Source organism: Mesocricetus auratus, unplaced genomic scaffold (assembly GCF_017639785.1).
Source record: "Mesocricetus auratus isolate SY011 unplaced genomic scaffold, BCM_Maur_2.0 Super-Scaffold_100018, whole genome shotgun sequence".
Lineage (NCBI taxonomy): Eukaryota > Metazoa > Chordata > Mammalia > Rodentia > Cricetidae > Mesocricetus > Mesocricetus auratus.
In genome coordinates this window covers 1,101,087-1,111,843 of record NW_024429199.1, presented here as the reverse complement: position 1 = coordinate 1,111,843, position 10,757 = coordinate 1,101,087, and the positions used below count along the sequence as shown (strand labels likewise).

Below are 10,757 nucleotides of genomic sequence, written 5' to 3'. Positions count from 1 at the left end.
TCAAGTGGGGGCGATGGGGTGCAGAGTGAGTGGAACCCAAGGTAAGGGTTCCTGTCTATCTCATGCCACAGCTTGAACCTCAGAAGTCTCAGAGCTGAGGCCAGGCCTTAGGCACGTGGACAGCTGTGTTTGCAGGCCCCGAGGCTCACTGTGCACACCATGCTGTCCACAATGCTCACAGAGCTGGCCCTGAAACGGCAGCGTGGGCTATGGGCCACAGAGACGCACGATCCACGGTGACTTAGGCAGGGCCATAGGGTCCCAAACTTCTTACTTAAAAAGCTGTTTCCAGGAGCTGAGGGGGCAAGAATGAGTACTTTCTATGACAAAGCAAATAGCAACAATAATCATAATAACGAGAAAAGCCAAATAAGCACATGTAAGTGTGCCGTTGTTTCTCAGAGATTTATTTTGTCTGATGAATCTGACACCGCAAGAAAGGGAACACCCGGAGGGGCTGCAGCTCCCTCACGGGTGGGTTTGGTGTTGGGCTGTTGGCTGGTTTAATTTGTTGTTCCATTCCCTTTTATAAATCTCCCCCTGGGCTTGTGAGCATTCCCTCCCTCCCGCCTCCCTTCCCCTGCCCCCAAATTTCATGTTTAAAAAGCGAGCTTGCTCGCCAGGTGTGTCCCCTAAGCTCTCGCGGCTCTAATAAATAAGGAGCACCTGTAAGACAGTAGCCTGACTCGACTGTACAAAGGAGAATGTAGAAATACAGTATGTACACGCATCCATGACCCCAGTGCTGCAAGCAAGCGTGGTGACACCAGCCCTGCCACCCTCCTGCTGAGGCGCCACGGCCTGGAGGGGTGGGGCACCTGGACCCCTCCGGAGGGAACAATTGCTTTTAATTGAGTTAGTAAACAGATACACTGAATCACAAGGTGATGGTGATTTGATTTTTTTTTTAAGGTTTTCTTCTTTTTTTAAATTTTTTTCTTTTCTTTTCTTTTTTTCTTACTCATCAGACTGGGGCACTCCACAACTGTCTCACGGACTCGGTGCCAGTCCACATGTTCTAGAGGACTTCTGGACTCGCAGCTACAACTGTACAAGTGCACACAAGTAAATCTACCCTGTTACCCTCCACCCACTGACTGAGGATCGAATTGCACATTTCTCTTAAGCATGACAGGAGAAAGCAAACAGTGAAACAGAATCCCGGGTGATCTTTCTCACTTTCCCTCTTGTTTCCATTGGTTCGTCCATGCCATTCTAATTATCATGAAAGGACTCTGCGTATAGAGAGATTGTCTCACTGACTTCCTGGATCTCCGAAAACCATCAGGGTTGAAATTTCACCCGAGTCTTTCCTGACGCCCAGCAAATATCCCCCCCTCGGATTATGTTACACCTTGAGGGCATTTTGGTCTTCAGTTCGACACTCTTGCTCTGTTCCCAAATGGGGCGCTATTTAGGGGCATTTCAAGAGAAAGCTGAGAAGAATAAACATTTACCAGTTCTCTTGGCATTCGGTCTCTGTAAAACCACAGTATAAACTATCCATGCTGCTTCTTACATCTGGCAGATCGAAAATTAAAAGCCATAAAAGTGTAACACTGAAAATATGGCATCAAAAAGGATAAAGGTGGCCTTTGTAAAAAATAACATGAAAAGTATATTAGCCAATAAAATATTCTACCTCTTCATTTAAAAGTGCATCGTGGGCCGGGGCAGAGATGAGTCTGAAGCTTGGGGACTTCAGGACCATCCCTTCTCCTCACCAAAACGTGAACAGTTCTGTTTCTAAACCATAAAAGCAAATCACAATTCTTATCGTAGCAGCAAACCACAGCAGTTCTTAAAAAGATTTAAAAAGATTCTTGTTTTCCAATCTCTAACGTCTTCCAGCCTCAGCCGTAGAACCTTGAAGATGGGGTGAGGAGCATGAATACCTACATTGGTCCTTGTGGCGTGTTGGTGGTATTTGTTTTTTTTTTTTTTTTTTACCAGCGAAATCCCTAAGTTCCTCTGGGGAGAAGCGGAGATGGGGGAGCAGGAATGCTGGGCCCAAGCTTGGTGGGTCCTAGACGTGCTGGCTTCTCTGGCCTAGAGGCCACCAGGGAGGGCTGCTTCCTCCAAGATGTTTAATGTCAGGAAGCTGTGTTATTTACTTGAATCTTAGCCAGAGTGGGGGTGGTGAGCTGACCAGCTGGTGTCATTGGATGGTATGAAATGATTTGTTCCACGCCCTCTCTCCATGCAAGGTACCCTGGGAGCGAGTGTTCCTGGGAAGAGACGAGAAAGGGCCATGAGAATGCATTGGACCAAGTCTCTACCCGCCCACCTCCTCCCACCCCGCCTAGCTGTAGAGAACCAGTCCAGAGGGAGAACCAGTTCAGCTCCCAGCATGCATCAGTTCTCCCTCAGCTGTGCTCCAGAGCTATAGCCTCGGCAGCACGATTCCAGAGAGCTTCATTCAGTCTGCTCAGGATCAGCCCTGCCAGCCCTGTGAGCAACTGAAACTTGAGCCCTTTTTGGAAAACCCGTAATGAGCATGATGGGCCACGCCCTCCCCCAGGACCACAGCATCCTTTGCATCCAGCCTCCACAGGACCACATGATTAACCAGCAGGAGGTCTTTTGAGTCGCCAGGATCACTCCAAAGTCAGGCAAGGTCATTGCTGTCACTCACATATCAACTCTGGTGTTTGAGGACTGAGGTCTCAGAGTCACTATTAGTAAATAAATCATACTGGTAGAGAACACACACACACATGCACACACCCCTCTCTTCAGAATTTCCAATGGAGGTGACTAAGCTGGAAGAAACAGCTGCCCCCATCTGTGGGTCTTGCCTGTCAAAGGCAAGCCACCGAGAGCTCTTGACATCCAAGCAACACAGGAGTACACAATGCACAGACAACAAACCAACTATGCCTTGTGAGCGTGGCCAGAGGGTCCAAAGGAAACTTTCAGGCTAGTTCCTGGGGAGCACCATCGGGAGCACCATCCCTCCATTCACCACATGCTTGAGGCCTCTACATCCTCATGGGTTTCTACTGTTTGCCACCAAGCCCTTCATCTGAAGCACAGTGTCTTGAAGAGCCAGGCATTCCCAGGCAGCAGCCAATTAGAAGCCTGCCCTGCTAACTGTGACATCCCTTAGGGCTATGCCTGGGCTGTCTGCCTCCTCTACGTCAGCTGGGCGGCTAGTCACTGGTGTTCCACATGTTTTGTCAAATGAATGAGTCAAGCTGTCTTCTACTTATGTCCCCAAAGAGGCCCTCTGCCAATAAGCGTGGTTGTCAGAAACACGAAAGGGCAAAATTTGGCAAATGTGAAGTGATAACACAAGATTCAAACATCTTTACAACCTTTGAAATTATTCTCAGAATAATGAAGAAATAATTTCACAGAGCTGATACAATGCTGTAGTCGAAGAGAACCCCAGCTCGGGGTGTGTGAACCAGGATTTTAGCATGAGAGCGGGAAGGTCAGCTGCCTGCTGGGAAGGCTCCACAGAGGCCCAAGCTTTGAACCCTGCTGTCCAACCTGGAGTTAATGTTAATAATCATCAGCCAAAACCAAGGTTTGACTTTCTCAGTGTGCACGGTAGGAAATGCCTGAGTTCCCCGGATCACAAAACATCACCGGATCCATGTGCATTTAATATGTACATTAAATAACCAAAGAGAAAATGAAAAGGGCACAGACATTCAGCAGGGGTGGAATGACAAGGCCATGGAAGCCTTCTCATTTGGCACAGGCAGGTTCGGATATGGGGACGTGTATCTAGGAATACAGAGTTCACATCCCCCAGCCCTCCTCCTGTCTGGAGGATGAGAACCCCCAAAACCATCAAGAAAGGGAGGGGGCACATCAGAAGCCATAGGAGGTTCCAGAATTGGTGAGCAACGAAAAGTGGATTAGAAGACAGGGCTGCTTCTTCTGGGGTCACATCTTTTGCTCTGTCAAGCACATCCCGGAGACTGCTGAAGAGGCAGGGAAATGTCCCCACCTCTGGGCCTGGGACCAAGAGTGACCACATCTTGGGGGGAGGGGACGGGCAGGAGGTCCAAATTCTTTCTTTTAAGGGGGAAAAAAAAGAAAAAGAGCTTTAACATTTTCTTCCAGTGACTGGGAGACACCACCATTTTTAATTGTTGCAACTGTTTGTTCTATGGTGTCTATAGCATTTTTCTTTAATGCAATCACAACCAAAAGTGTGTGTGTGGGGGGATATCTCTCAAATAAGTGTCCTTGTATTCAAATCACCATTGGACAAAGACCAAATATGCCCAGCATCAGCCTGTGTGGAGAAAATGTCTAGGCTTTCATAAGAGACTGTGAAATCGGGCTTATAATGAGAGCCATTCTGGAACCTTAAGTACAGCATTTGCCATCCCAAACACTATAATAATCATTATTATTCTCTGGTATCTATTATTGTCTGGTAAATAATATGTGTTTTCCCCCCAAGTTCCAAAGGGTGCAGCTGCATGGTGTTCTATTTTTTGCAGCCACAGGCCTGCTGCTTTGCAAGTCTACTTCCATGGGGCTTATTTTAAGAGAGTGCGAAGGGACCATGTGTGCCCTTCCTTCATCTCTTGGCACACTTGTGCACCTGGGACATCCCCCAAGGCCAGAGGGTGGCAGTCTCTTTCTGCTGGCAACTGTTGAGGTAGGGACGGTACTAAAGTAAGCCTCCCCATTGGTTCAAGGCAGCCCCCTTGTTGGCGACACAGGCAATGAGCCTGGTATTAGTGACAAGGGAGCAAGTGTGGACTTCACTTTCCTGGTTTTCATTGGTAGGTAACACATGAAGGCTTCCAGAGCAAGGAAGAAACAGTCTTGGAGACTCAGAAAGCGGTCATGTCAGAAAGCTAAGAACCCTTGCCACCCAGAGGACTTCTATGGAAAAACTGTTCCCAGTATCTAAACATCATCATCTGCGCAGAGCGGAAACTACAAGGACCAGGAGAGGCAGTCTGGCTTGCCCATCCTAGCTGCCTGTGTGTTCTTCCACACGCTTCTCACTGGCCCTTTTTCTGGAGTGTCTCTGAATACAAAGGATTCTGGGAAAGTGCTCATACTTATACGTTACAATTTGCATTCTTTTTTCCCTGAATGATGGGTTTGTCTAAAGGCAGGATATCATCCATGTTCCCTGGAGTCAGTCTGTTAGTCAGTCTCTCTGTCTCTGTCTCTGTCTCTGTCTCTGTCTCTCTCTCTCTCACACACACACATACACACACACAGAGCAGTCCATGTCTTATGCTGTGTATTTCCCATATACAAATCCTAGAACTACCATGCTTGGTCTCTTTGGCATATGGGTGGCCAGCTGTCTTCAAATTCCAGACATGCTTTCCCCTTTTACCCAGAATAGTGAAACAGCCTCTTATGGAATGACAATTGCACACTAAACTAGTTGAGAGATACCCTGTCCACCTGGCAAGTTCATGGGGGAAACATTACTGAAAATGTGATTTTAATTGCCACATAATACGGTTAAGAGCAAAACAGAGTCTTGACACTGGTGAATCCTTTTAATGCTAATACTCTCAAAGCACGGTCATTCTCACCTTCACCACTCTGATTTACGACTTAAGATGCATGCTACTGCATTTTAGAAAATTTCCAGACAACCACTCCCAAAAGTAAGTGTGGATCTGGAAAACAATGGTCTCCTTTTAAAGCCAACAGTCCCAGGCTAGCCATTCTGTGGTGTGAGATGTCATCTTTGCCCAGAAGCAAGCGTCCTTCAATCTAGACCAGTATCCACATTTTTACACTTACTTTGTTTTTTAAATAACTTTGTAATTTGCATAATCAAAGTCTAGTAGGCCTGTCCTGTCTTGCTTACTTATAAGGCAAGCACCCTGTTGTCTGTCATATTTGTTCCCAGGTGTCTAAAACTCATGGCATCAACCCTATGGTAGGCAACAAATGCCCACTGCCAAGCCATGCCCAATTATTCTGGCCCTAGTAGAAATGCCCTCACTCGAGCACTGACACCCATCACTTATCAGAGTTAAATACAGCCATTACGTGCTGGCAGAGGCTCCACTGTTTATCTGGGACAATAACGAGTCCCTGAGGACAGACTGCTCTCAGGTAGCAGCAGCTATTCTGGGGCACTCACAAGGGTAGAACCCTGTGGTCAATGAACAGCACCGCCTGCAGCAGCTGATAAACTCTGAGCTTGATGCCAGACAGGGGTCCTTACCCATCGAAGCCAGACTTTCCCACCTACCTTGTCAACCATGGCAGCGTGAAGAGTTTTGAAATGGCTTTTACAAGGTTGCACGTTTTTAATCTTTGAAATGGATGCCATCTCTTTTCTTATATATCATTGAATGAAAATAATCGAAGAACAACCCTTCTTCCTAGAAGGCATACAGAGGTTAAGGTGGCTTAGCCCCACACTGGGTTCTGGGTTGCAACTTCATCACTCGCCCTGTGGCTCTTACAAACTACTGCTCAAGCATATTTACTTTTTAAACCACGTGTATTGCATTGCATCTGTCTGTCTGTCTATCTAAATTTTTGTGTTTCAGAAAGTCTCATGTAGCCCAGGCTGGCTTTGGACTTGCTGTCTAGTCTCCTGCCTCCACCTCCCAGATTATGTGCAACACCACACCACCTTGAAAACAAGTGAATTTTGTCCTTACTTCATTTAGGCACCTGCTTCACACAGAAACAATGCTGCCAATGCATGGATGATCGTCTTCATTTTACAGACAAAACTATTTGCCAGGAAAGTTAAAGAGATGACCTGTTTGGGGTCACCAGCTCTCAGAGCCCCCAAGTCCACAATCCTCCCCTAACACAGGGAATATTGCCCTCAGTCCATTTTCATTTCTTTGCTTTCGTACCTTGACCATTGACGAGGTAGGTCATGTCTAAGTGGAGGACCCCGAAGATACGCACCGTTTAGTTCCTTTGCTTTGGCAAACAAGAGCTCTGAAATGTTCTCTGATAAGAAAAAAAGTGTATTTTCATTCAAGTCCCATCCAATGCCCATAACTAAATGATAGAATTTCTTTGGCCAACCTACAGCTCTGCTCCCCAACCCCTCTGCGATTGTCTGAGCAGGTGTCACCCTGTGCCTGCAGCACATGCTAAACCCTAGATGGACTGAGTGAGTCCTCTGAATTCTACAGCAGGATCTTGAGAAGCCTTGCCAAAACTCTGCCTTGGACAAAAGAGGCAGATGTCAGATGTGCCAAGGGTTAGCTTGCTCTCTCTGTGTTATTTGAACATAGGCATTCTAGGTGACATGTAAGGGACACCAAAGTAAAAAAGTAGCTATGTGTGGTTCCAGGACTCGTGGCAGATTTTAAAACCTTAGGTAAGGCTTAGAAAAGCAATTTTCCCAGACTAATTTATTCTTTATGACCAGTAGCAGAGAGGGAGAAAGGCCATGATTAGCGAGAACAGCACTGTAAAAAATAAGAGCAAGAAACTGGATTCCCCCTCTACCTGGCAAGGATGGGGCGAGTGCTAAGTGGCTGCTTTTTCTCTGCCCCGAGACCCTTGAGCTCAGATGTGCATCTAAGCCTAACTTCTCCCTGAAATAAGCTGCCCAGTGTGAAACTGTAACGCAGGGGGTGGTCCTTGGCCCGGGGTCTGTAACTTAAGCAGCTTTGTCAGATCCAGTGTCCTGGAAGGAAAGCAAGGCAGACGAGGACTCGGGCCCTACATGACCTTGAAGAGTCCTGTCTTGTCTCAGCCTGTACTCCAGGTGGCACGAGGAATCTGGTTGGAACTTCTGCTGTGCCCTCTCACGTCTGAGCAGAGCAACACAGAAACATCTGTCTTCCAGAACACATGCAATGGCAGATGTGCCCTGACTGCAGAGACACCAGGCACGTTTCATAAGAAGCTCCGAGCCAAGGCAGCTCACTGGCTCTGATGGCACTATGAGGTTAGGACCAACTGCTTCACTTTTATGTACATTACATAGTCAATGGCTCTGCATGGAGCAGACCCCCAGCACTATTTACTATTTACACAGAATCACATGCAGTTACATGTAATTTATTATCACATGCAGTTACATGTAATTTATTATCACTAATCTTACTCATTGGGCACCTGCACTTTACAGGTTCCCTCACCCCTCACTGAAATCCTGTCCCGACACACTGAGGGAGCTCCCAGGGCTGAAGTCACATCTCCCTCTGAGACTTGAACCACAAAGCCATGCTGTCTCCTTCCGTCTGCTTATACCACACATAGAGGTTCCAGGTCTATGGCCTGTGAGGTGGAAATAGATAAAAGAGCATCCCTAACAGATGGCCAAAATCCTTTGATGCAGTTTCCCAGAAGATGTCTATGGGTGTCTGAGAGTTAACAGCTCTACCCCGCCCTTCCCCAGAGTCTTCTGCTGCCCTTCAGACAGAGGTCAGAAAGCTTGGTATCCCTGCAATCTTCCCTGCCCTCATCAGGGAAGCCTCTGTCTAGAGCATTCCTGACTTCTGCTCTGCCCCTAATATTCCTAACTCCCCCAAACAAATTAAGACTGCAAGACAAGATCCCACATCATGCCTTACCAAGCTGACCTCAGCTCATTGCTGCTGGGGAGCAGTGGGATGTAGAATGCCTGTTTCCATGACAACCTAAGGCCCATCAGCATACCCTTTATTGATCACAGAATGCCTGTTGACTGTGAGATTACTGTCTACCCTAAGCCATGAAACCTACCTGGAATAAAGAAAGTTCTCCACTGCCCTGCTATGATGGCTTCATGTACAAGACACAGATAGGGCAGCCAAGGCCTCTCATCTTCTAGTGACAACACCCACTGCTGGTAATTAGCCTGTCATCAGGATTCCAAGATCAGTGAGACCAGTCTCCTGTTGCTTCCTTCTAGTCTATGAACAGTCACTAAAGTAATTTTACTCAAACACAGCCCTCATCATCACTGCTCTGGGCCAGATCACAGTACTTATAATCACTATCACATTCAGAACCAATCCTTCCACCTCCTGTCCCCCATCTCATTCTCCTCATGGCTCTCCTCCACCCTCTGTGGTTCAGGCCTATGCCCGAGGTACCTGTGCCTTGACATCTGGCTGCCTCCCTCATATCTCTGTCCCCTCTTGGGTTAAGAAGCCAACTGATTTCATATACATTAGACAGCCATCAAGAGACCCTTTTCATTGAGTTGTTCAATAATACCCACTCTGTCTGTCCCCAAGTAGGAAGCTATAACAACAGCAGGAACTTGGTCCCAGTCTCTTCCATGAAGCCCAAGTTTGCATACCGTATTTCCTGGCATGTTCTACATGGCGTATCTAAAAGTGGCCATGGTCATTTCTTGCTTCTTAACTCTCCCGAAATAAGGACACCCATCCCCCCATTTTTCTTTATTTCTCTTTCTATTTCCCCACCATGTTTTATTAATAGAATAACCATAATAAGAAAGCATTAGACACATTGCTAGTAGGAAATGAGTGTTTTTATCTTCTGGGGAAATGAAGATTATCTCTGAGCAATAAATAATGAAAAAGAATTGCCTCCCTCTTTTGGACATAAGTAGGTGTTTACTGTGCTTTATAGAGTGCAATATATAAATTAAGTACAAATAAGGGATTTATAACTATCAACTAAAGGATTTTTAAAGGTTTTACTCCTCGAGGCTGAGGATGTTACTCAGGTGGTAAATGCTTGTCTAGCATGCATGAAGCCAGTATAAACTGAGCATACTTGGAGGATAGAGCCCCAGGGATCAGAAGTTTAATGTCACCCTGGGCTACATAGAGAGTTTGAAGACAGCCTGGACTCCATGAGATCCTGTCTTGAAAAACAAGACAAAAAGTTATTTTTTTTGTACAATACATAGCACACATGCATACACAAACACACAGCCCAGACAAACAATAAGGTATTCCAGTGGGTAAGAAATGCTCTTAAAACCAGGATGAGACCTTGAGTCAGTGGCCCTAGTCTCCACGTGCAAGGTCATAGGCTTTTCCACTCAAAGTTTTCATAGCTTTTCAATCAGTATTTGAAAGTCACATTGCTCAAACCTTGGAGGATATGAGAATAGCCATTAAGTCCCATGTTTATGATGTCATCATATCAAATGGGAGAAATGGAGGGACCTGGGTATATTTTTGGTTTGGCAAACTCTAGAACTATTTTTTTTCAAATGTTTTGGGTTTGGCTAAAATCAAGCCTTATTTTGCCAAGCACTTTGGCTTTAATTTTTAAACCCATGTGTATTTTAAAAGAAATTCTATCTATATGTTTCTGACTCATTTACACTTAGCTCATGAAAACCCTGTTTGGTAAGCGCTAATAGATGTCCGGGCAGGTTTATGAGCCGTCTTAAGCCTTCTTTTCCCTCCATTCTTACCAGAAGGTTGTGTTTTGCTAGCCATAAAAGAGTGTGAGCCCCAGAGGCATGTGATCAGTCTGCGATTTACGACCTGATGCTTAAGTGGATTGTGAGTTTGGAAGGCATTCTCCCCTTCCTCTTTTTTCCTAACTGCCCAACAGGCTCCGCTGACAAAGACTTACTCTCACCTTCCAAGGGACTAGAAGCAAACGTAAAGAATCCATTCTATCCACCAACATTTGCCCCTGAAACATTTCGGAGGGAGGTTCTGTTGCTTCCAGCTCAGCGGGACGCGGATTGAGGCCTGACCCTCTAAAGGAAACTTCACCAACCACGCTCAAGGGAAGAGAACTCAACTTGATTTAAGTTTGAAGAATTTACCTTTTGAGTTCTGGGAGATGATCTTTCTTAATAGCAGACAACCATTCCTGTTTAAGAGTTTTAACAGGTTAAAAAAAAAGCTGAC

At 46.1% G+C, this 10,757-nt stretch overlaps 1 protein-coding gene across 1 annotated transcript in view; it reads right to left on the bottom strand.

Annotated features, from left to right (window-relative positions):
- Positions 1-2,090: 2,090 nt before the first annotated feature.
- Positions 2,091-10,757, bottom strand: part of LOC101824351 (sine oculis binding protein homolog) — a 159,631-nt gene continuing 150,964 nt past the window's right edge. The window contains 1 exon segment of the mRNA XM_005073213.4: positions 2,091-2,228. The gene's annotated coding sequence lies outside the window, so the exon portion shown is untranslated.